Raw genomic sequence first — 27,781 nt, forward strand, 5'->3', positions numbered from 1 at the left:
TCAAGTGTATTTTGATAAGATGCATGAGGAAATGGTTGTAGAATCTAAATGGTCTTCTTCTGATGCCAAGCTGTCATTAACCCCTCAGCAATTTAGCCAACCTGAATTGAATGACTTAGTAAAAATGATATAAAAATTGTCCTCGACTTTCTGAAGTATGAGGAGCATAACTGGATCATTTGTGTGGATCTAAAATGGTAAATTACCTGCTAGGACAACAGAGAGGTTTCACAAAGTATCCTTGCTTACTGTATTTGTAGGACAGCTGAGCTCAGGAGAAACACTAAACACAGAAGGAGTGGTCAAAACGTGAATCTCTGGACGGAGAGATGCAAAATATTGTGAATGAACCTGTAGTTAATCGAGACAAGATCATTTTTCCCCCCACTTCACATCAACTTGGCTTAATGAAGCAGTTTGTTCAGGCTTTGAATAGAGAAAGTGAATGCTTTCAACATATTATTTCTGCTTTTCCTGCCTGTCTTTTGAGAAGATAAAAGCAGGTATATTCGATGGACCTCAAATTCGAACCCTCATACGTGACAAAGAAATTTCCAGGAAGATGAATATGGAGGAGAAAGCAGCATGGCAGTCTTTTGTGGCAGTTACAAAGAACAACCTTGGCAACAAAAAAGCGGAAAACTATGAACTTCTGGTTCAAAGGATGCTGTTGGCTTTCTGTGACATTGGATGTAATATGAGTGTTATGATTCACTTCCCGAACAGTCACCTTGATAAGTTTCCCAAAAATCGGTTAGTGATGAGTAGACTACTGCTGGAGCATCAAACGAGATTGTCTTCAACAAGTACACAAACGCAAGAGCTACAAAAGCAAATTTTTGCCTGAATAGAATTTTAAAAAGTTTTGTGCAAATTTTATGATTAAAATAAGTGTTTTGATATGTTCTATTTCAAAAATGTAGACAAATTCTGATACAGTCATATCTTTTAGTGTATTAGTGTATTTACTGCATTATATAAATTATTATATTTTCACAAAGATGATGCCCAAGAAGACATTCTACTTCATTATGTTAAACTAAATGTTGAAAATTTTACAATAAGAAGAAAAACCTACAATTTTGAATTGTAAAAAATCTGTAGCATACATTGAAAAACTAATGTCAGATTTGAGATCAGCACACTTGAATTAGGTAAGAACAAGTGCTTTTGTGGATGCAACAAAGATTTTGTTCCCCAGTGTTATTCATTTCTGGGACCATAATATTTAAATTTAAAAATTGGTTTTGTAGTGCCTTACTGGTGATGGCAGAGTAGATAGAGAGTCAATCTTGGATGCTGAGAACTCAGGCTCAAAATCCCAATGTTGCTGTCTTAAGTGCAGGCTCACTTGAATTGAGCAAAGGGTCACCAGCTTGAGCGTAGGATTCTAGACATGATCCCATATTCACTAGCTTTTGCCCAAAGTTTGCTGGCTTGAGCAAGGCATCAGTGGCTCAGGTGTAGCCTCTCTGGTCAAGGCATGTGTGAGAAGCAACCAATGAACAACTAAAAGTGCCACAACTTCAAATTGATCTTTCTCATTTCTCTCCCTTCCTATCTGTCTGTCTTTATCTCTCACACACAAAATATAAAAATTAAAAAATGGGTTTGTGGAAAATTATTTCTAATAAAATTTGAGCTGATTATTTGTATTGGAACTGTAAATTTGTCTCTGAGATTGGAGATATTTGAAGCGACATTTCAAATAGTATCTAAAATTTGAACATATATAAGTTTTCCAATAATTTTTATGAAAAATTTTAAATATGCAGAAATACTGAAAGAATCAGCAATTAATACCCATATACTGACCTCAAAGATTATACAATTAATATTTTCTATATTTGCTTTATCACATGTCTATCCAAATATGCCACTATCTATATTTACATCTATATTTTGATGCACTACAAAATAACTTGCAGAAATCAAGTTGTACAAATGTACACTTTGCCTTAAATACTTCAGCATGCATAGAGTTCATCAACTAGAGTACAATAATTGTATGCAAATACAACTTTACATGCAATGAAATAAAATCTAAAGTATACAATTTAATGAGTTATGGAACATACTTTAGATTAACACAACTACTGAACATACATTCAGAAAAATATATACTGAGCATCTTTAAAACAACAGTCTAGAGACTACAAACAGCTGATCAACTGTCTCTCATGTAGAATAAAACTATGAAAAATGTCTTTTAAATAAACAACTAAAATGTAATTATTTTGTTTATTAATATTATAAATAACTTTCTATTCAAAATATAATAACACTTTTAAAATGGGGAAAGAAGTAGTCAACACTGAGAAGTTAATTATATCAGTCTTTTCTTCATTCAGTTGATATAATACAGAAGACAAGACTTGAAGTACCATGTACCTGAAGCTCAGTTACAAGTTATACAAAATGTACCGAGAAAAGAAAATGACACATGTATTGATTTGTGGTGTACATATGTCGAAGGTATTACTTAATATTTTATAGCTATCGACAGAGACATTTTGTATGTGTGTATGTGTGTGTGTGCAGCCATATTCTCAAAGAAATGAAAGTAACACCATGAATAGAACTGTCTAATTACTCCAGTATGATCAAATAATAATAAAGAAAAAGAAGACTCCCTAAAAAATTATCCACACAATATATCATTAATAGCCACAGCAGTTTTAATAGCATTTCAGCATTTTTTTTCAAGTTTAAGCTAAAATGACTGTAATTTTTTTATTGTAGTATATTTCCCTGGAAGAGTTTATCTGAAAGGAGCTTTATAGTCATTGCTTCATTGGCTCATTTTCTCCAATAATATTACAATTGAGAACACAAAATTCAAGGGCACCAACAATTTGGTCAATGGTCACAAGTGAATCCTGACTTGAAATTTCACTTCCCCTCAAGACCAATATTTAGAAGTAAATCTATTTAAAATTAGCATATATTATAATATACTACCAGATTTTTACAAAAAGACGTGTGCTTTTTAATGGCATTTAAGTAATACAATTTACATAAATTTACTTGGGATATACTTTTTCCAACATACATCTACAGTACAAGCACATGTAGCTTATTCTTCAGTGTCTCCTCCAAATTTAAAAATAAAATAAATTATTTGTTTATTTTGCATATTAGATTACAAATATAAGTGAAATCAGGGCCCTGAAGATGGCAGCGGAGTAGGCAGATGCACAGACTCCAGGCTCACACCACCAAACTGGATTACAAATTAATTTAGGAACAATCAGCATGAAAAACCAACTCTGGACTACAAGAACACAGCTCTCAAAAACCAAGGAGCAAAAAAGAAGTCACACTTAGCCTGGTAGGCAGCGCCGAGGAGCAGTGGATTTTCCCTGCTTACAGGAAAAAGGGGGGATGAGGCTGAGAGCCCAGAAGGGCTCTCACTTCAAGGAAAGGAGCAGAAAATATTGCTCATAGCTACTTGCCTGGGGACCTGGGAACGATGTGTGTTGAAAGGGCTGGCTTGTCTTCCAAAAGGAAAGGGGGAGAGAGAGAGACAGATGGTGAGGGACAGAGGTATGCATGAGATGACCTGAGAAGCTGACTCATCCAGTGCTAGAGTCGGCCGTAGCTGGGGGAGGGGTTTATCCTTCCACACAATACAAGATTAAAGTAGTTCCAGGTCACTCATGTCCAGACATACCTCCAGATCCAGGCAGTACAACAAGACACAGTTGAAAACAAGAAGTGGAGAGGAGGGGCAGTAACTCAGTTCTCCATGGAGATCTGAGATACACCTCCCCCTACTGAAGCTGAGAAAACGCCCAATGCCTGCCTGGAGAGAGTAACGGGCAGATCAGGCCTTCAGAGTCTCAGGTTACACCCACTGCATTCCTGGATACAGTTTCAAATAAGCTCCCTGCTGAGATCAGTAAACAAGACTACCAAGTGTTAAGAAAACTGAGAAGAAAACAAACACATCAAGACTTCAAAGCAGCTCTACCAGAAAAGCCGAATCACACAGTGGATTACAAAAAAACAGCTGATGCCAAACCAAGAAGACCTAGAAATAACACAACTGGAAACTGGAGGCAGACAACAACAATCTAGACTCATCCAGCTCTACACACAATACACTCAAGCACACAGACATAATGAGAAGACAGAGAAGTGCAATCCAAATGAAACCACAAGAGAAAAATCCAGGAAATGAACTGAGTGATATGGAAATAACCAAACTTCTGGATGCAGAGTTTAGAATAATGATTTTTAGGATGCTTAGAGATCTGAGAACAAAAAAGGATAGTCATTACAAACACCTAAATAAAGAAATAGCAAGTATAAAAAAGGATATTGAAATATTAAAAAAGAATCAGTTGGAGATGACAAATACAATATCAGAAATTAAGACCACAATAGAAGGAATTAAAAACAGGATGGATGAAGCTGATGACTGAATTAACAAGTTGGAGGAAAAGTTGAATGAAGGCATGGAAGCAGAGCAGGAAAAAGAAAAGAAATTCAAAAAGTCTAAGGAAACTCTTAGAGAGCTCTGTGACAACATGAAGAGAAATAACATCTGCATCATAGGGGACCCTGAAGAAGAAGAGAAAGAACAAGGTATAGAGACTTTTCAATCATATCATAGCTGAAAACATCCCTAAACTAATGCAGGAAAAACTCTTACAAGTTCAAGAAGCACAGAGAACTCCATTAAAGAGAAACCCAAAGAAATCTATACCAAGACACATGATAATTAAAATACTAAAGCTAAGTGATAAAGAGAAAATATTAAAGCTGCAAGAGAAAAAAAGGCTATCACCTACAAAGGAGCCCCCATAAGGATGACATATGACTTCTTAACAGAAACACTTGAGGCCAGAAGGGAATGGCAAGAAATATTCAAAGTAATGCAGAGCAAGAGCCTACAACCAAGACTACTTTATTCAGCAAGGCTATCATTTAAAGTTGAAGGAGAAATAAAAAGCTTCCCAGAAAAAAAAAATCAAGGAATTCATTACAACCAAACCAATGCTGCAGGAAATGTTAAGGGGACTGTTGTAAACTGATCAAAGTTGGAAAAAAATATAACAAAAGAGAAATACAGTTTTAAAGAATAAAATGGTTATAAACAACTATATATATCAATAATAACCTTAAATGTAAATGGATTAAACAATCCAATCAAAAGTCATAGGGTAGCTTCATGAATAAGAAAACAGGACCCATTCATATGCTGTCTACAAGAGACACACCTTAAAACAAAAGATGCACATAGACTGAAAGTCAAAGGATGGGAAAAAATATTTCATGCAAATGGAAATAAAAAAAGTTTGGGTAGCAATACTTATATCAGACAAAATGGACTTTGAAACAAAGGCTAAGAAAGTCACTACACAATGATAAAGAGAGCAATCCAACAGGAAGATATAACCATTATAAATATCTACACACCTAATTTAGGAGAATCATAATATATAAAGCAGACTTTGATGCATAAAAAGGGCAAAATCAACAGCAATACTATAATAGTAGGGGATTACAATACCCCACTAACATCACTAGATAGATAGATTCTCAAGAATGAAAATTAACAAAGAAACAGCAGACATAAAGGACACACTAGAACAACTGGATTTAATAGATATCTTCAGAACCTTACACCCTAAAGCCGCAGAATATACATTCTTTTCAAGTGCTCATGGTCAATTCTCTAGGATAGACCACCTGTTAGGGCACAAAAGCGGTCTCAACAAATTTAAGAAGATTGAAATAACATTAAGCATTTTCTCTGATCACAATGGCATGAAACTAGAAATCAACCACAACAGAAAAACTAAAAAATTCTCAAAAACATGGAAACATATTAGCAGGTTGTTAAATAATGAATGGCTTAACAATGAGATCAAAGAAGAAATTAAAAAATTCCTAGAAACGAATGATAATGAGCATACAAGAACTTAAAATCTATGGGACACAGCAAAAGCAGTACTGAGAGGGAAGTTCCTGGTACTACAGGCATACTTTAAAAAGCAAGAAAAAGCTCAAATAAACAACTTAACCCTGCATCTAAAAGAACTAGACAAAGAACAACAAATAAAGCCCAAATGTTGTAGAAGGAAGGAAATAATAAAGGTCAGAGAGGAAATAAATAACATAGAGGCTAAGGAAACAATACAGAGAATCAATGAAATCAGAAGATGGTTCTTTGAAATGGTAAACAAGATAAAGGAACCTTTAAGTAGACTCACCACGATAAAAAAGAGAGGACTCATATATATATAATTAGAAATGAGAGTGGAGAAATGACAAATGACACAACAGAAATACAAAATATTGTAATAAAATACTATGAAGAACTCTATGACATAAAACTAGACAAATTAGATAAAATGAACAAATTCCTTGAAATATAAAATCTTCCAAAAATCAATCTGGAAGAATCAGAAAACCTAAACAGACCAATTACAAAAAATGATATCAAAACAGTTATAAAAATACTCCCAACAAACAAAAGGAACAAGGCAGGGGTGCCCCTTTTCACCATTCTTATTCAACATAGTCCAGGAAATCCTAGCCACAGCAATCAGACAAGAAGAAGAAATAAAAAGCATCCAAATTGGAAAAGAAGAAGTAAAACTATCACTATTTGCAGATGATATGATATTGTATATAGAAAACCCCAAAGTCTTAGTCAAAGAACTACTGGACCTGATAAATGAATTCAGCAGGGTAGTAGGATATATAATTAATACTCAGAAATCAGAGGCATTTTTATACACCAATAATAAACTGTCAGAAAGAGAAATTAAGTAAACAATCCCCTTCACTATTGCAACCAAAAAATAAAGTACCCAGAAGTAAATTTAACCAAGGAAATTAAAGACTTGTACTCAGAAAATTATAAAACATTGATAAAAGAAATCAAGGAAGATACGAACAAGTGGAAGCATACACTGTGCTCATGGTTAGGAAGAATAAACATCATTAAAATGTCTATATTACCCAAAGCAATTTATAAATTTAATGCAATACCAATTAAAATACCAATGACATACTTCAAAGATATAGAACATATACTCCAAAAATTTCTATGGAACAAATAAAGAACACGAATAGCCTTAGCAATCTTGAAAAGGAAGAATAAAGCGGGAGGTATCACACTTCCCAATATCAAGTTATACTACAAGGCCATTGTACTCAAAACAGCCTGGTACTGGCATAAGAACAGGCATATAGATCAATGGAAAAGAACAGAGAACCCAGAAATAAACCCACAGCTTTATGGACAACTGATAATTTACAAAGGAGGTAAGAGCATACAATGGAGTAAAGACAGCCTCTTTAATAAACTGGACAGCTACCTGCAAAAAAATGAAACTAGACCACCAACTTACACCATTCACAAAAATAAACTCAAAATGGATAAAAGACTTAAATGTATGCCGTAAAACCATAAGGCTCTTAGAAGGAAAAATAGGCAGTAAGGTCTCCGACATCTCTCACAGCAATATATTTGCCAATTTATCTCCACAGGCAAGAGAAATAAAAGACAGGATAAACAAATGGGACTCTATCAAACTAAAAAGCTTTTGCACAGCTAAAGACAATAAGAATAGAATAAAAAGATGAACTACACAATGGGAGAACATATTTGACAATATGTCTGATGAGGATTTAATAACCAAAATTTATAAAGAACTTGTAAAACTCAACACCAGGAAGACAAACAATCCAATCCAAAAATGGGCAAAAAAAAAAAAAAGAATAGACACTTCTCCAAAGAGGACATTCAGATAGCCAATAGGCATATGAAGAAATACTCAACACTAATCATTAGAGAAATGCAAATTAAAACCACAATGAGATATCACTTCACACCAGTCATAATGGCGCTCATGAACAAAACAAAACAGAGTAAGTGCTGGTGAGAATGTGGAGAAGAGGGAACCTTCCTGCACAGCTGGTGGGAATGCAGACTGGTGCAGTCACTGTGGAAAACAGTATGAAGATTCCTCAAAAAATTAAAAATCGAACTGCCTTTTGACCCAGCTATCCCACGTTTAGGAATATACCCCAAGAACACCATAGCACTGTTCCAAAAGGAGAAATGCACCTCCATGTTTATGGCAGCATTGTTCACAGTAGCGAAGATCTGGAAACAGCCCAAGAGTCCGTCAGTGGATGAGTGGATTAAAAAGCTTTGGTACATATATACTATGGAATACTACTTAGTCATAAGAAATGATGACATCGGATCATTTACAACAACATGGATGGACCTTGATAACATTATACAGAGTGAAATAAGTAAATCAGAAAAAACTAAGAACTATACGATTCCATACATAGGTGGGACATAAAAACGAGACTCAGAGACATGGACAAGAATGTGATGGTTACTGGGAGGGGGGGGAGTAGAGGGTGGGGGGAGCTGAGGGGCACAAAAAAAACAAATAGAAGGTAATGGAAGAGAATTTGACTTTAGGTGAGGGGTATGCAACATATTCAAATGTCAAAATAATCTGGAGATGATTTCTCTGAACATATGTACATTGATTTATCAATGTCACCCCATTAAAGTTAATTAAAAAAAACAAATATAAGTGAAATCAGATGGTATTTGTTTTTCTTTGACTAGTTTTTTCCATTTCCATCCATGCTGTCGTAAAGGGTAAGAGTTCCTTCCTTTTTACAGCCAAGTAGTATTCCATTGTGTAAATGTACCACTGCTTTTTATCCATTCAGCTACTGATAGGTACTTGCGCTACTTCCAAATCTTGGCTATTGTAAATAATGCTACAATCAACATGGGCTCATATAGTCTTTTGAAGCAAAGTTTCAGGTTTCATCTGATATATTCCCAGAGGTGGAATCACTGGGTTATAAAGCAGTTTCATTTTTAATTTTTTGAGGAAATTCTATATTGCTTTTCACAGTGGCTGTACCAACCTGTGTTTCCACAAATAGTGTACGAGGGTTCCCTTTTTTCGACGTTCTTTCCAACACTTGTTTGTCAATTCATTGATAACAGTCATTCTGACAAGTGTAAAGTGATACCTCATTGTGGTTTCATTTTTATTTCATTGATAATTAGTGACACTGTGCATCTTATATGTCTATTGGTCATCTGTATGTTCTCTTGAAAGAGATGTCTAGTCAGGTATTTTGCCCATTTTTAAATTAGATTGTTTGCTTTTTTTTTGGTGTTGAGTTGAATAAATTATTTATAAATTTTGAATATTAACCGTTTATCTGATATATCATTAGAGAATATGTTCTTTCATTCAATGGGTTCTCTTTCCATTTTGTTGATGGTTTCCTTTGTTGTGCAACAACTTTTAGTTTTATGTTGTCTCATTGTTTATTTTATATTTTTGTTTCCCTTGACTGAGGCCATATATTAAAAAACAAAAATTGCTATGGGAAATGTCCAAGATGTTACTGCCTATATTCTCAGAGTCAAAGATACAAAAACCAGGAGATGACATCAGAGTAATGGCGGTGTAGGAAGCGATACCGATAAATCTCCCCCAAAACTCAACAAGATCTTCAACCAGAAACAGAAAAACCTATACTTGGAGCCTCCAGAAGCTTTGCAATACACCCAAAGGTATGGTCGAGTGAAAAATTGGCTACATATATAACCAAACCCCAAAGGAAATAGGGAGTAAGAAATGCTCCGCCTTCCTCACTAACCTAAACAGGGTGGCTTTCTCTGGTAACTGTGAATATAGAAACTGAGGCAGGCAAAGGGGGTGAATAGATCCAGGCCGCGGCACAAACGGCTGAATCAGGCTGTGACACGGAGATCCAAGTTGAGGAAAAACTGATCCTGTGGCAACCCGGGCAATACAGCTAACACTTGCGCCAAACCCAAACAAAGAAAGACAAGTGGGGTGGCCATTTTACCCGGTCTCCTGGTTGGCGTGCGTGCAGTTAGTGGGCGAGAGATTTCTTCCTAGGCCCCGAGAGTGGGTGCCCGTGTGGCCCCACAAATAAGCAGGGTCAGAGGCCTTACTGTGGGCCGAGGGCAGAGTATCTGGGCAGCCCCAGTGCCCTGGGAAAGCCACGCACGGGAGGGAGTGAGAACTAATTCCAACGGTGGAGATTTTCCGTGCTGGAGGGGTTTCACTCAGAGGGAAATGCGGCCGGCCTCATATCCTGGTTTGCGCGCGCAGATAGTGAATGAGAGATTCCTCCGAGTGCCTCGGCAGTGCGCACCCGTGTTACCGCACAGAGGGGCAGAGTCAGGGGCCTTTGTGTGGGCCAAAGCAGAATCTCGGGCCGCCCCAGCGCCTTGCAAAAGCCGCGCATGGGGACGGAGTGAGACTCAATTCCAACGCTGCAACTTTTCCCTGCAGTTGGGGGTTTCACTCAGAGCGTGAGACTGCTGGCCGGATATCCTGGTCTGCGCACGCAGCCAGTGAGTGAGAGTTTCCTCCAAGTGCCCCGGAAGTGGGCGCCCGCCTGTGTTACCGGACAGAGTGGCAGACAGAGACAGAGGTCTTTGAGTGGGCGGAAAGCCTGCCTGATTATGCTAGTAGCTCTGACTGACTGAGCCTTACCCAGAGCCCTGTGCTGAGTGGAAATAGAGTGGGGAGTTGCCAACTCTTTGAGCCTCTTACTATCCAGTTAGAGGCAGCAGCAACCCCATAGCTGGATTATCAGGCTACTAATTGAGGAAGGAAAGACTAGGAGAAAGGCTCCAGGAACATGGACTCTCTCACTGTCAGAGCCTATATATGCTAATGAGCCTCGACTGCCAACGAGACTAAAGCACAATACATGACATTGCCATAGAGACTTATCAAATGCAAACCTCTACCTGAGCGTGCCAAAGGGGCAGAACCCGGGGTACAGAGTCACCGACCAGGAAGAGGGAGAGAAAAGAAAAAGCAAGAAGATAACCTCTCAAAATCAAGAAAAATCTGCAGACATTATAATCTATCCCATTTTATTATATTTGTTCGTTTGTTCTCTTATCTTCATTCTTGATACTTGTTTTCCTCCTCCAATTTGGCCGATTAACTCTCTGCCGGTCTTACTCTCTCCTTTCCTTGAACTACACTACCCATAAGTGTTACATCTCCCATTATCTTTTCTCTTCTCTTCCTTTCTCTCTATGAGGGTTGCACTCCAAAACCCTTAACTCCCTCTCTCTCTCTCTCTCTCTCTCCTTTCTTTTTTCTTCTTTTAGTGGTTCCCTCTTTTTTTCTCTCTCTCTCTTTCTTTTCTCCCTCTATATTAGTTTCTTCCTTTCTCCTTTACATCTCCTCTCATTCAAACCTCAATAACAAACAAATTATCTTATCTGGGACTCAAACTTATGTTTGTGGCATTTTGGGGGGTTTTTACTTCACCTTTTTAACTCACTAGCAGTGCTCCCATCCCTGGCTCTCCATTTCATCTAGTTCTTGTTCCACTAAATACAATAGTAATTTTTTAAATTGTCCCCCCATTTTTCCGTTTTCCTCTTATTCCTCTCATCATAACTCTTAGACAACCAACACCTAAAAGCAAATCATTTTATTCTTGACCCCAAATTTTTCCTTATTTGCTTTTTGTGGGTCCATATGCTCTTTTTATTCTTTTTTTTTTTTTCGTTTTTCTTTTTTTTCTTTTTTTTTTTTTTTGCCCCTTTATTACTTTTCCCCAATTCAGGCCCTCCATCACAGGCATTGTTTCTTATAATTCACAGTTCACCACAAGATTTTCTCAAGAAAGAGGGGAGAGGAGAGGAGAGGAAAAAAGAAGGGGGGGAATAATTTCCTTTTTAAAAAATTTTTATTTTATTTTATTTTTCTTTATTTCATTATTAATTTTTTTAAAAAAAAACAACTCTTTTGGATTTTTTTTATTTTTTTATTTTTTTTAACTTTTTATTCTTTATTAAATCTCATTAATACTATCAACAAAACCACCCTCAATGCCATTAAGGAATAGAAAATCGAATATCATGGATACAAAAAAAATAGAGGTAACACAGCGAGATGAGGAAAAATCTATGGAGAAAAAATTTAATATATTGGAAACCTTGGAGCTAAATGACAGAGAATTCAAGATAGAAATCCTAAACATCCTCCGAGATATGCAAGAAAACACAGAAAGGCAATTTAGGGAGCTCAGAAAACAACTCAATGAACACAAAGAATATATGTCCAAGGAAATTGAAACTATAAAAACAAATCAAACAGAGAGGAAAAACTCAATTCACGAGCTGAAAAACGAAGTAACAAGCTTAGCTAATAAAACAGGTCAGATAGAAGAGAGGATTAGTGAAATAGAAGACAAGCAACTAGAGGCACAACAGAGAGAAGAAGAAAGAGACTCAAAAATTTATAAAAATGAGATAACCCTACAAGAATTATCTGACTCCATCAAAAAGAATAACATAAGAATAATAGGTATATCAGAGGGAGAAGAGAGAGAAAATGGAATGGAGAACATACTCAAACAAATAATAGATGAGAACTTCCCAAGCCTGTGGAAAGAACTAAAGCCTCAAGTTCAAGAAGCAAACAGAACTCCGAGTTTTCTTAACCCCAACAAACCTACTCCAAGGCATATCATAATGAAATTGACACAAACCAACAGCAAAGAAAAAATTCTCAAGGCAGCCAGGGAAAAGAAGAATACAACATATAAAGGAAGGCCCATTAGATTATCATCAGATTTCTCAGCAGAAACTCTACAAGCTAGAAGAGAGTGGACCCCAATATTTAAAGTCCTGAAAGAGAGGAAATTTCAGCCATGAATATTATACCCATCAAAGCTATCCTTCAAATATGAAGGAGAGACAAAAACATTCACAGATACAGAAAAGATGAGGGAATTTATCATCAGAAAACCCCCACTCCAGGAATTACTAAAGGGGGTTCTCCAATCAGATACAAAGAACAAAAAAAAAAACAGAGCCACAAGTAAAAGCTCCAAGAAGAATGCAATAAAACCAAATTTAAACTGTGACAACAACAAAAAGAAAGAGGGGGAGAAGATGGAGATTAACAGTAGCAAAGGACGATGGAGTGCAAAAGTACTCACAAAATAGTGCGCTACAATGAACAGGGTAGGGACCCTTTTCATTACTCAAAGGTAACCACCATTGAAAAAACCACCACAGAAGCACATGAGATAAAAAAGATAGCAACAGAGGAAAGATGTATGGAATACAACCAAATAAAAACAAAAGATAGAAAAACGAAAGAGAAGGATCAAACAAGACACAAAACTAACAGAAAGCAAGATATAAAATGTAAATAGGGAACTCACAAGTATCAATAATTACACTAAATGTAAACGGATTAAACTCACCAATAAAAAGGCACAGAGTAGCAGAATGGATTAAAAAAGAAAATCCAACTGTATGCTGCCTACAGGAAACTCATCTAAGTAACAAGGATAAAAACAAATTCAAAGTGAAAGGCTGGAAAACAATACTCCAAGCAAATAACATCCAAAAAAAAGCAGGTGTAGCAATACTCATACCGGATAATGCTGACTACAAGACAGGAAAAGTACTCAGAGACAAAAATGGCCATTTCATAATGGCTAAGGAGACACTGAATCAAGAAGACATAACAATTTTTAATATATATGCACCAAACCAAGGAGCACCAAAATATATAAGACAGCTACTTATTGATCTTAAAACAAAAACTGACAAAAACACAATCATACTTGGAGACGTCAATACACCGCTGACGGCTCTAGATCGGTCATCCAAACAGAGAATCAACAAAGACATAGTGGCCTTAAACAAAACACTAGAGCACCTGGATATGATAGACATCTACAGGACATTTCATCCCAAAGTGACTGAGTATACATTTTTCTCCAGTGTACATGGATCATTCTCAAGAATTGACCATATGTTGGGCCACAAAAACAACATCAGCAAATTCAGAAAAATCGAAGTTGTACCAAGAATATTTTCTCATCATAAAGCCTTGAAACTAGAATTCAACTGCAAAAAAGAGGAAAAAAATCCCACAAAAATGCGGAAACTAAACAACATACTTTTAAAAAATGAATGGGTCAAAGAAGAAATAAGTGCAGAGATCAAAAGATATATACAGACTAATGAAAATGACAATACGACATATCAGAATCTATGGGATGCAGCAAAAGCAGTAATAAGAGGGAAGTTCATATCACTTCAGGCATATATGAACAAACAAGAGAGAGCCCAAGTGAACCACTTAACTTCACACCTTAAGGAACTAGAAAAAGAAGAACAAAGACAACCCAAAACCAGCCGAAGAAAGGAGATAATAAAATTTAGAGCAGAAATAAATGAATTAGAGAACAGAAAAACTATAGAAAAAATTAATAGAACAAGGAGCTGGTTCTTTGAAAAGATCAACAAAATTGACAAACCCTTGGCAAGACTTACCAAGGAAAAAAGAGAAAGAACTCATATAAACAAAATCCAAAATGAAAGAGGAGAAATCACCACGAACACCGTAGATATACAAAGAATTATTGTAGAATACTATGAAAAACTTTATGCCACTAAATTCAACAACCTAGAAGAAATGGATAAATTCCTAGAACAATACAACCTTCCTAGACTGAGTCAAGAAGAAGCAGAAAGCCTAAACAGACCTATCAGTAGAGAAGAAATAGAAAAAACCATTAAAAACCTCCCCAAAAATAAAAGTCCAGGCCCTGACGGCTATACCAGCGAATTTTATCAAACATTCAAAGAAGACTTGGTTCCTATTCTACTCAAAGTCTTCCAAAAAATTGAAGAAGAAGCAATACTTCCAAACACATTTTATGAGGCCAACATAACCCTCATACCAAAACCAGGCAAGGATGGCACAAAAAAAGAAAACTACAGACCAATATCTCTAATGAATACAGATGCTAAAATACTGAACAAAATACTAGCAAATCGAATACAACAACATATTAAAAAAATAATACATCATGATCAAGTGGGATTCATCCCAGAATCTCAAGGATGGTTCAACATACGTAAAACGGTTAATGTAATATACCATATCAACAAAACAAAGAACAAAAACCACATGATCTTATCAATAGATGCAGGAAAGGTTTTAGATAAAATACGACACAATTTTATATTTAAGACTCTCAACAAAATGGGTATAGAAGGAAAATATCTCAACATGATAAAGGCCATATATGATAAACCATCAGTTATATCATATTAAATGGCACTAAACTGAAGGCTTTCCCCCTTAAATCAGGAACAAGACAGGGTTGTCCACTCTCTCCACTCTTATTCAATGTGTTACTAGAGGTTCTAGCCAGAGCAATCAGACAAGACAAAGAAATAAAAGGCATCCATATCGGAAAAGAAGAAGTAAAGGTATCACTTTTTGCAGATGATATGATCCTATACATTGAAAACCCCAAAGAATCCACAAAAAGACTACTAGAAACAATAAGCCAATACAGTAAGGTCGCAGGATACAAAATTAACATACAGAAGTCAATAGCCTTTCTATATGCCAACAATGAAACAACTGAGAACGAACTCAAAAGAATAATCACCTTCACGATTGCAACAAAAAAAATAAAATACTTAGGATTAAACATAACAAAGAATGTAAAGGACTTATATAATGAAAACTATAAACCATTGTTAAGGGAAATCGAAAAAGATATAATGAGATGGAAGAATATACTTTGTTCTTGGCTAGGAAGAATAAATATAATCAAGATGGCCATATTACCCAAAGCAATATACAAATTTAATGCAATTCCCATCAAACTTCCAATGACGTTTTTTAAGAAATAGAGCAAAAAATCATCAGATTTATATGGAACTATAAAAAACCCCGAATAGCCAAAGCAATCCTAAAGAAAAAGAATGAAGCTGGGGGGCATTACAATACCTGACTTCAAACTATATTATAGGGCCACGACAATCAAAACAGCATGGTATTGGCAGAAAAATAGACACTCAGACCAATGCAACAGAATAGAAAGTCCAGAAATAAAACCAGATATATATAGTCAAATAATTTTTGATAAAGGGGCCAACAACACACAATGGAGAAAAGAAAGCCTCTTCAATAAATGGTGCTGGGAAAACTGGAAAGCCACATGCAAAAGAATGAAACTGGACTACAGTCTCTCCCCCTGTACAAAAATTAACTCAAAATGGATCAAAGATCTAAATATAAGACCTGAAACAATTAAGTACATAGAAGAAGACATAGGTACTCAACTCAGGGACCTGGGTTTTAAAGAGCATTTTATGAATTTAACTCCACAGGCAAGAGAAGTGAAGGCAAAAATTAATGAATGGGACTACATCAGACTAAGAAGTTTTTGCTTAGCAAGAGAAACTGATAACAAAATAAACAGAAAGCCAACTAAATGGGAAATGATATTTTCAAACAACAGCTCAGATAAGGGCCTAATATCCAAAATATACAAAGAACTCATAAAACTCAACAACAAACAAACAAACAATCCAATAAAAAAAATGGGAAGAGGATATGAATAGACACTTCTCCCAGGAAGAAATACAAATGGCCAACAGATATATGAAAAGATGCTCATCTTCTTTAGCTATTAGAGAAATGCAAATCAAAACGGCAATGAGATACCACCTCACACCTGTTCGATTAGCTGTTATTAGCAAGACAGGTAATAGCAAATGTTGGAGAGGCTGTGGAGAAAAAGGAACCCTCATCCACTGTTGGTGGGAATGTAAAGTAGTACAACCATTATGGAAGAAAGTATGGTGGTTCCTCAAAAAACGGAAAATAGAACTACCTTATGACGCAGCAATCCCTCTACTGGGTATATATCCCAAAAACTCAGAAACATTGATACATAAAGACACATGCAGCCCCATGTTTATTGCAGCATTGTTCACAGTGGCCAGGACATGGAAAAAACCAAAAAGCCCATCAATAGATGACTGGATAAAGAAGATGTGGCACATATACACTATGGAATACTACTCAGCCATAAGAAATGATGACATCGGAACATTTACAGCAAAATGGTGGGATCTTGATAACATGATACGAAGCGAAATAAGTAAATCAGAAAAAACAGGAACTGTATTATTCCATACGTAGGTGGGACATAATAGTGAAACTAAGAGACATTGATAAGAGTGTGGTGGTTACGGCGGGGAGGGGGGAATGGGAGAGGGAAAGGGGGTGGGGAGGGGCACAAAGAAAACAAGATAGAAGGTGACAAAGGACAATCTGACTTTGGGTGGTGGGTATGCAACATAATTGAACGACAAGATAACCTGGACTTGTTATCTTTGAATATATGTATCCTGATTTATTGATGTCACCCCATTAAAAAATTAAAATTATTAAAAAAAAAAAAAGATACAAAAACCAGACTGACAGTTGTTATTGGGGAAGGAAGTGAAGAGGCTGGGTGAAAAATGTTATAAAATTAAGCAAAAAACCAAAACAAAACAAACAAACTCATAGACAACAGCATGGTGATTACCAGCAGGAAACAGGGTTGGGGAGAGATAGAAGACAGTAAAAGAGGTATGAATGGTGATGGAAGGAGACTTGACTTTGGGTTGTGAACACACAATACAATAATACATAGATGATGTATTATAGAACTGTACACCTGAAACCTACATAATTTTATTAAACAATGTCACCCCAATAAATTCAATAAAAATTATGAAATACATAATATAATAATAGTCCTAATAATATTTATATATGATACTGACTATGCACAAAGTAAATCACAGTGAAAAGGATAGTGCATATTGAATCAAAAGACCATAATCTTAAAGTTTTAGCACAAGTTTTACTGGAAAACTGTGTGGTCTCAACAAAATAATTTCATTCCTGTGAGCCTCATTAATTTCATTTATAAAAAACATAATTGGCTAGAAGAAGTTTCAGTCTTTTTCCAAATCACAAATACTATTATTCTAAGACTAGTCTGTATAGGCAGACTTCCTTTGATCCTTTTTCTCTTTGGTCATTGTAATAGATGATAGTCTCACTCAGAGAAAGATACTAAATTTTCTATTGCATTCTTACTTTTGACTAATCAGAAGATGGGTTAAAATAGGTTTATATTAGCCCTGGTGGTTGGCTCAGCGGTAGAGCGTCGGCCTAACATGCGGAGGACCCAGGTTCGATTTCCGGCCAGGGCACACAGGAGAGGCGCTCATTTGCTTCTCCACCCCTCTGCCGCGGCTTCGTCTCTGTCTCTCTCTTCCCCTCCCGGGCGCTGGGGATGACTCTGTGGCCTCTGCCCCAGGCGCTAGAGTGGCTCTGGTCGCAACATGGCGATGCCCAGGATGGGCAGAGCATTGCCCCCTGGTGGGCAGACCTTCGCCCCATGGTGGGCGTGCCAGGTGGATCCTGGTCTGGCACATGCGGGAGTCTGTCTGACTGTCTCTCCCTGTTTCCAGCTTCAGAAAAATGCAAAAAAAAAAAATGCAAAAAAAAAATAGGTTTATATTGGCTCATGTTCTAAAGTTAATGCTAGCAATATTTTCATGTCGGTGAGCTAGTTCAAACAGGCATATTTAAGAGCACTGATGGAAAATGGTCACTTGCAGGAACATTTAAATCAAACAATTTTAAGATATTTATATTCATTTGAAAAACATTTTGCCAAAAAGCTTTTCTTTTCATATTGTCTCAGTGGCTGACCAACTATTAATCAAGTCTTCCCTCTCCATGTGTGGTAAAAGTCAAATGAGTTTTGTCATAAGCTGAGCCATCTGTCTGCTCATACTGTTCTGCTATTTTTCTTTTTGAAACTCTTCAACAGAAATTAGAAAATGAAGGAGGAGGAGGTAATCAGTGCCTAGAAGAATAACAGAATATCATAGGCTTTGATAATTTTTTAATACCCAGGCAGTATGAGGTATGAATAGCATTTCAGAAATGTTTGTATTCATTGAAGAGTTTCTTTTGAAACTTCCTGGGGAAAATTGGGTATTCTCATATTATACAGATTCAATAAATGTGTTTGCTTTAAGATGAGCATAACAGTGCTAGGCCCTGGATACAAGAGAGACATGAATGTTCTTAACCAAAGCAAAAGGAAGTCCTAAATCTGTGGCTCGTGTATTCAGTGATCTTGGGAAGAGTATACCCAGGGTTCTCATCTTGAGAGGGTTGTGGTTGCCTTTATAAAGTGCAGAAAATTCTCTTGGTCACCTACCATAAGCCAACTACTTACTTCTCATGTCTTTATTATGAGTTTACCTACCTGACTTTAGATATTTGAAATGAAAGAGAGAGAGAGAGAAAGAGAGAACAGAGCCAAGCAGAAAAGACAGAAATATACTCCAAAATGAAAAGCCTCTAAACCTACCTCTCATGTAACACTGCAAACTCTATTGCAATGATTTGACTGTAGCCAGCTAGTCCTTTATTAAGTGTATATCCTGCGTGGAGAGCTCTATTTTTCAGAGGGCAGCTCAACTCATAACTGGGCAGCATCAATTGTTTAGGAAACTCATTTTCACACAGGGCTAAAGGGTTATTTTCTTGTTATGTTGATCCTTTATTACCTGGTACAAGTCTACTTTCTTTTCTGCTTGCTGACCTTTCAAAACTTTGAGGACAAGAAACCATCCTCCCTGCCAATCTCTTTTCACTTAGAGTAAAGCATCAGTAGTCCCTTTAGTGGACCCTGATGCTTTTAGGACTCCCCAATCCCCTGATTACTCTTCTCTGCTATACCTCCCCAGCTACCATTATACTTAGAAACCCAAATGAGTCTAAAACTCTCATTTTAGTGTTGGCTACCTTACAGACTGATCACCCCTTTTAATAAGACAGCTTTTATTACATTTAACATTTGAGGAAAAATAAATGTTTTAATTTTATTTAATGTAATTGAGTTTTTCTAATTTTACAATGAATATACATTATCTTATATGATAAAAAATACTTTTAAAAAACCAGGAAACTGTGTTTCTCCCTCATTGAAAGCCTGTAGTCACAGCCATTCACATGCAGGTTCCCATTAGATTCAGGCAGATGGTAAAGAAACAGTGGAGCCAAAAAAGTGTGGGCCATTCTTTATTCTAGCCTCGCACCTGGCCGGTGTGTAAAATACACACAGAGGGAAGACACTTCCCTTCCATTCAGAGCTCACAAAGCTACTGACACATCCGGGTTTTCCTATAATCAAAGGCCCCCAATAGTCTTAGTCACCTCTGATTCCCCATCTGCACACTTTCTCCCTGCTCCTCTCTGCACAAACTGGCTTCTCCTTCAGCACTCTGTCATCTTGGCTTCCTTCTCCTTTAGCACTCTTCCTTCTCTCTGCTCTCACTTTCCAAAAATGGCTTCTCTCTTCTTCTTCCTCCTTCTTCTTAAAACTTTTTGGTGCAAAACTCCTCCTCCACCAAACATTAGTATAACAATGGCTTTTCCCAAGCAGGAAGGTAATTAGTAGTTTCATCTGGCAGCACCATTCACCTGGGCAGCGCCATTTTTAACAATAAAAGTAAGCAAACTCAGAAATCATATTTTACAAACTCATTTGCCCAACACTCATAAAAAAGAAATTCCTGAATAGAAATGCTCTTTCCATCTGATCAAACTTAGAAAAAGTTGTAAAGCCAGTAGCCACGGCCACCATCACAGCTGCCTGGCTAATGTAGGTTTGCAATTGATTCAGACAGACAGCAATGAAACAACAGAGCCAAGAACTGGTGGGCCATTAGCTTTAATCCTAGCTTGCACACTCAGTCAAGAAATACACACAGTGGGAAAACACTTCCCTTTCCATTTAGTGTAGAAATCAAAATATACAATCCAGTATACAAACAAGGAAGTCTCTGATACAAAGCCACTTATCTGAGGCATAATGGGATTCCCCATGAGAGTGAACCACCCCCCACCATGCAACAGTCATGGGTGTGGAGAAAAGCTTAGTTTTAAAACTAAGACTTAGGCTGTAAGCATCCTGCCTGCTTACAGCCTGTCCGCCACACCCAAAGCAGAGTATAAGCGAGCAAACATATATCATATTTACAAACTTATTTGACCAAAAGAGAGAGAGAACATAACATCAATCTGTTTCTATGTGTCCTGACTCCAACACAGCTATTTGTCCAAGGTGATAATTCATCTTTCTGAATAAAAAAAAAAATCTAAACAAATTTTCAGGTAGAGACTTCTATTTCATATCAAATTTTGCAATACTATACTATCTTGTTCTATCAAAAATGACAAAAACTGGTGTAGATGACAAAAGCAGCCACAAACTGAACCTGAGAAGTTCAGGGGAGGCCTATATGGCAGCATTACAAACTCAGAGACCTAAAGTAACCAGAAAGGATGGTCTGAAATGAAACTTTTCAACTAAAAGCCAGTCATGGCAGAAACTCATGTCCTAGGGCAATGTTTTTCCCTGACAAAAGTCAATTTTTACTTTAACTGAGTCTTTTTTTTTTTGCATCTAGGATAATGTACCCTTAAAATGTCAGTTTAATTTCCTTTTTTCTGGACCTCTCAGTGCACCAAAAAGAATCACCACAAATCCCCTCATTGTATTTCTCTCAGTGGGTAGCTGAAAAATTCACTTTTCCTGGTGTATGGCCAGTGGCCACCGCCATCATGCCAATGCAGACACAGGTTCTCATTGGATTTGGGCAGACGGTAAAGAAAAAGGGAGCCAAAAAATGGAGGGCCATTCCTTTATTAAGGTCTTGTACCAGTGGGTGGACAAGTAAACATGCAGGGAAGACAGCTTCCTTCTCATTCAGAGCTCCCAAAGCCCCAACACAATCTCCAGTTCTACTACCTGGAAAATGTTCTCCGGTTCCTCCTGGAATCAAAGGCCCCACCAGCCTCAGTGGAGCTCCCAAAGCCCCTCAGCTCCTGTTCCACCTCTGTACTCCTGCTCTCCTTGCAAAACAGGCTGGGAAAAAAATCCCTTCTCCAGCAAACATTAGCAAAACTATGGCCCCTCCCAAACAGGAAGGTAATTCACAATTTGCGATCTGCAGCCTTCCCGCCCTCTGGAGGGCAAGCACAACAACTTTTCACAGACTACAGACACATGGTGCTGCCCAGGCCAATGCAGAACATAAGTGAGCAAACTTAAAAAACATTTGTTAAAACTTATTTGCCCAACACTAGCACCCCTCAAAAAATATGTCAAAGTTCTATTCCCAGAACCTATGCACATATTACCTTAAGTAGCAAAGGAACCTTTTCAGATGAGATTAAGGATTTTGAAATGGGAAGATTATTTGGATTACCTGTGTTGGGTCAATGCAAACATAAGATTCCACATAACAGGAAGACAGGAGACTGGGAGTGGAGATGTAACAATGGGAGCAGATGTTGCAGTGATGTGCTTTGAAGATGAAGAGAGCAAGAGCCAAGGAATGCAGGCAAATGCAGGCAGCCTCTTGCCCCTTGACAGAGTAAGAGAATCGATTCTCTCCAACAGTTGCAGGAACTAATCCTGCTCCAATCCTGATGACAACATTGGTTTGGTGCTTTAAGGCCCACACTGAACTTTCAACCTACAGAATTATAAGACAATCCTTATTTTAAGCCACAGAGTTTGTGGTCATTAGTTATAGCAGCAATAAAATACTAATACAGTAAGGGATCTTTAGAACAATTATTTCTCTCAGATCTAGGCCTAATCTGAGCCATTTTACTTTTGGGAGAGATTATTCTATTTTGTTAATATTTAAAAATTATTGACTACTGAGTTAATATTTCTTCTTAGTCACTTACCTTGTTAAGGAACAAATTGTGATTGTTCTATTAAAATACTTTTGTTTTATTTCTGTTCACCAGTTTCTTCTGATACTCCTCCCTATAGGAATATATTTTAATGGACTTGACATCTATATTTGATAGTTAATTCTGTAATATGTGCACAACATACTTGGCTTATCCATTCCCCTTGAGTTGGAAACTAAACTGTAATTCCAACTTCCTACTGGTATAAATAATGCTATAAGTATTATCCTTGTACAGATACCTTTATGAAATGAGATAATAAGATCAGAGGTTATATGCTTAATTTACATAATGTTGCTAGTTGTTCAAAAAAAATTATGGTTCAACTACATAGGTCAATATTTCATTTTAGGTCAAGAAGATTCCTTTTTTCACGCACATCCTTACAATTATTTGTATAGTCTGAGCTAATTTTTACCAGTTTGCTATATGTAAAGTTGTGACTAATTTTTGTTTTTAGCTTTTCCTGATAGCTAGAAAGCTAAAATTCCTTGATATGTGCCCACCATTCAGTGGCTACAAGCAATTGAGCCCAGGTAAGTGGGGTCACAGCCAGAGGCACGTCCTGCTGAGGGTAAAGAAGACGGAAGAGGCTATCAGGGCCAGGTTGTCAGGTAGCTACTAAGGTTCAGAAGTAAATCCTCATATCCCCTGAGGGAGGAGGCACATTCAGTGGGGGAGGGATGTAGAATGGAGCCAACTGTACAGAGTCCAAACCCTGTACAAAACCCAGCTTTTTCTAGAAGAAGGGGATGGGGTCCTAGAACAAAAGCCTAGCAATTGAGACCTTTCAGATTGATAAGAACAGGATACATGACAAGGGCCAGCAGCTTCCTCTTTTCCTCAGCCTCTGGAGAAGGGGTAAGAGTAACAAATGAGACAAGACTTGTTGTAAAATGTATGAGACTATATGAGTGTTTGGCAAACCGTGGCTTGCAAGCCACATGCGGCTCAATCAGATTGAGGACATTTTTAGCAAAAGCCAGTTTAAGAGTACCCTAATTAAGTTAATAACAATGTAACTTTGTAAAGCAGTAGCCACGGCCACCATCACAGTCGCCTGGCCCATGCAGGTTCACATTTGATTAGGACAGACGGTAATGAAACAATGGAGCCAAGAACTAGTGGGCCATTAGCTTCAATTCTACCTTGCACCCGGTGGGCAAGAAATGCACACTGTGGGAAAACATTTCCCTTTCCATTCAGGGCTCCCAAAGCCACTCACTTATTTGAGTTTCCTAGAAACAAAGGTTTGTACCTCACCAGTCTCATTCACCTCTGTTCCCCATCTCCTTCTCTCTGCACAAACTGCACAAACAGGCTTCTCCTTCAGCACTCTGCCATCTTGGCTGCTTCTCCTCTCCTCTGCGTGGCCATTCTCTGCTCTCCTCCAGCATGGGCTCCTCTACCCCATATTATAGTGTAGAAATAAAAACCTTTAAGCCAATATAAAAATAAGGAAGTGTCTGATACAAAGCCACTTATCTGAAGCATAATGGGATGGATTCCTCATGAGAGTGTACCACCTCACATCATGCGCAGGTCAAGGGTGTGGGGAAAGGCTTAGTCTTAAAACTTAGCCATAGGCTATAATGACCCTGCCTGCTTACAACCTGTCCCCCACACCAAATGCAAACTATAAACGAGCAAACATATATATCGTATTTACAAACTTATTTGTCCAACAACCTACCTATATCGTTTAAGTTTAAAAAATTTGGCTCTCAAAAAAAATTTCAACTGTTGTACTGTTGATATTTGGCTCTGATGACTAATGAGCTTGCCAACTACTGGAATATACTATAATTTTTTTAAAATTTTTATTTATTTATTTTAATGAGAAGAATGGAGAAAGAGAGAAAGAAATAGGAACATGGACCTGTTCCCATAAGTGCCTTAACTGGAGATCAAACCTACAACCTCTGTGCTTTGGGAATGATGCACTAACCAACTGAGCCATCCAGTTAGGGCTACATGAGACTATTCTAAATAGAGTATACTCAGTAAATGTTAGAGTTCTATAAAAGTAGATGTTTTCAAATCCACATATGTACATCAATATACACCTCACATATAAGTTATGTTTGTACATAAGCTACATACTACTACCAATAAGATATAAATAACATTTACTGTTTTCCTTAAGACATGGTTCTTAGCCTAGTTTTTTTCAGGTAGGGCTTAGTCTCACCATTTAGGTAATTTAGTAGTGTGGTTACCCTAGACACATAAAATCCTTTCCTTGGCTGAATCCAAGTCATCTACCCTCTAGTTTTGATATCAAGAAAAATATTTTTTAAAATTCATGGTAGTTTTAAAGTTCATGGTAGAATTTCCATTGGATCAAAGGAGTCACTCTAGTCAGTGGGAGTGACTGGTTCTGTAGTCCTGTGAATATTAGCTGGCTCCCTGGAGTGCACATCATCATGCCAAGGCCATAGAATACTGCTGATGGGCTAGTGATGTCATGCCGAGGTCACGGAACACTGCTGACGCCTTAGCAATAACAGTCCTGGTCTGTGCTAAGCACTGGTCAGAACAGTGAGTTGGTGAGGAGATAGCTCTCTCAAGTGACTTGTTATTGATTTTAATTTGTTTATATTGACTGTACTTGTATTTTAGTTCATTGTCACGACCAACTGACACTCTGAAAGTAGAGTTAGCAGGAAAAAGATACCTGCTTTGAAAGACTCTTTAATGAGTTGAACCATGAAGCCTAAACGAAAAAAGAAACGTTGGAACAGCAGATATTCCATCAAATCTGCGAAAGTGTCAAGAGGTAGGCGTTAAGCATACTCTCTGGGCATGGGGTAGCCAGAGACTGATTTCTAAAGAGAGAGAATTTGTAGTTGTTATGACAGAGGAGGAGAGAGAGGGAGCAAAGGAGATAGAGAGGGGAAAAAATGGAGGGAGAAAGGGAGAGAGAGAGGAGGGAGAGAGGAAGATGTGTGCATGCTGGGTTTTTTGTTTGTTTTTTTTTTTGTTTTTTTTTTTGAGAGCCCAGCTACTCTGAGAATGGAGAAAACTCAGATAGCTGGGTCCTTGTCACTGTGGCTTAGAGATTGTGCTACCTATACCATGTCACTCTGGGTTCTTCTGTCATTGACATAACGGTTGATTGGTATGATATTTATTAGAAAATGTATTTGCCTTTATTTGATTTCTGCCTAAAGGCATTGGTTAAGAATGATGTTGTTACACTGACAAGACAGTGGTGCGGTGGATAGAGCATCACCCTGAGACATAGAGGACCTGTTTTCGAAACCCTGAGGTCGCCAGCTTGAGTGCAGGCTCACCAGCTTGAGGGCGGTGTTGCTGGCTTGAGCATGGGATTATAGACATGACTCCATGGTCACTGGCATGAGCCAAAAGGTCACTGGTTTTGAAGCCCAAGGACGCTGACTTGAGCATGGGCAGCCATGGTCACTGGCTTGAGCAAGGAGTCACTGGCTCGGCTGGAACTCCCTGGTCAAGGCACATAAGAGAAAGCAATCAATGAACAAGTAAGGTGCCATAATAAAGAACTGATGCTTCACATCTCTCTCCCTTCCTATCTGTCTGTCCCTATCTGTGCCTCTCTCTGTCTCTTTCTCTCTTAAAAATTAAAGAAAAAAAATAATGTTATTACTAGTTTTCCAATAGTACTTTCTCCTGTTAGAAGAAAGCCTGGCTCATAGAGTAGAGGTGAGAAGAAAATTATAAAAAAGAAAAAGAACTTTGAACACTTAGATTGTATAGGAATGAGTATACTGACATAAGAAATTTTTTTAATCAGGAGTAAGAATGAATTGTTTTGTTTTAGACCATGAATATGTAAATGTGAGGCCTCTATGTGAAATACAAGAAAAAAATGGAATGCACATACACAAACACACACAAACACAAAATACCCCTTAAAAAGAAAACTCAGTTTGGTTACTATGGAGATTAAAAGTAAACAAGTAACTGCTATGAGGAAGAGCCATTGCTCAGTGGTGGGAGGGGAATAGAATGGAGCCAACCCCATAGTTCCAAGTGGTGGCTCACATACTAAAGAAAATTGACTTTTCCAACCTGTTTCTGCATCCTCCAGTGGACTTTGAAGAAGGCTCTCCTCATTTTACTTTAAAAAACTGCCTATTTATAGATGTTATTGAGTATAAACTATGAGATATGTAAACATACTTTCACGCCTATTCCTATATGCACACATATAGTGCATAAATAAGACAGGGAAAGATAAAAATTATCTAGTATAATTGTCCACTAATTATGCACCAGGTCCAATTATTTGCATCTCAAATACATGAATCCATTTATTATTTACTTAACAAATCACAAATACATGAAAACCAGTCAGGCAAATCTCTTCCATGAGAAAATTCATGGGCCTGAGTTGAAGGAAATGAAACTTTGTTATCATTAAATGCAACTTTGGAATAGACACTGAGCTATAAATATCCCCATCATCTAGGAAAGAGAGGATCTCTGAGGGGCACATATGAGGTTGGTATGGATATGACTGAAAGGGGAAAATGGCATTTCCATTCATTTTTCAATGTAGAAATATGATCACACTGTCAGAACTACCTGCAAGGGAAGCTGATAATAAAATATAGTTCTATGTTCAGGTAGAAAGAAGAAAACAGTCTCTGTTCCATTTACCTACTTTGAGCAAACCCAGTCATTCTTGATATATATTGACATGATATCTATTACTGTATATTTAGAAGTTTCATAGAAACCCTATTTAACTATCCTCAAAGATGGAGGCCAAGTGTATTCACTGAACATGCCACATAGTAAACTCTATTGTTTAATGCGCAGATAATTACAAAAATAAGAAAAATAGAAAACATCTTTATAATTATTATGTAAATTCTCAGTATCTTTACAAGATGATTTGCAGCATGGACATACGGCAGTGGCCCTAACTAAAGACAAGGAAGCAAAGGAGGCTACTGGTGCATCATCGGACAACTTATCCTGCATCTCTTCTAAAGACCACGTAAACGGTGCTGGTAAGGAGAAACTCCTGAGTAGGCTGAAAAGAGAGGTTGGGATATAGAAAGGCCCCAGCAATGAGCTGAGTAATTCTGTCCATCGGTCGGCCCTGC

At 37.4% G+C, this 27,781-nt stretch overlaps 1 non-coding gene and 1 pseudogene across 1 annotated transcript; one reads left to right on the forward strand and one right to left on the reverse strand.

Moving 5' to 3' along the window:
- LOC136386842 (tRNA-uridine aminocarboxypropyltransferase 2-like) overlaps positions 1-27,781 on the reverse strand; it is a 411,390-nt pseudogene that overhangs the window by 47,195 nt on the left and 336,414 nt on the right.
- On the forward strand, positions 18,032-18,106 carry TRNAV-AAC (transfer RNA valine (anticodon AAC)). Its single transcript has one exon. It is a non-coding gene; the product is annotated as a tRNA-Val (tRNA).

This window comes from Saccopteryx leptura, unplaced genomic scaffold (assembly GCF_036850995.1).
Source record: "Saccopteryx leptura isolate mSacLep1 unplaced genomic scaffold, mSacLep1_pri_phased_curated manual_scaffold_16, whole genome shotgun sequence".
Lineage (NCBI taxonomy): Eukaryota > Metazoa > Chordata > Mammalia > Chiroptera > Emballonuridae > Saccopteryx > Saccopteryx leptura.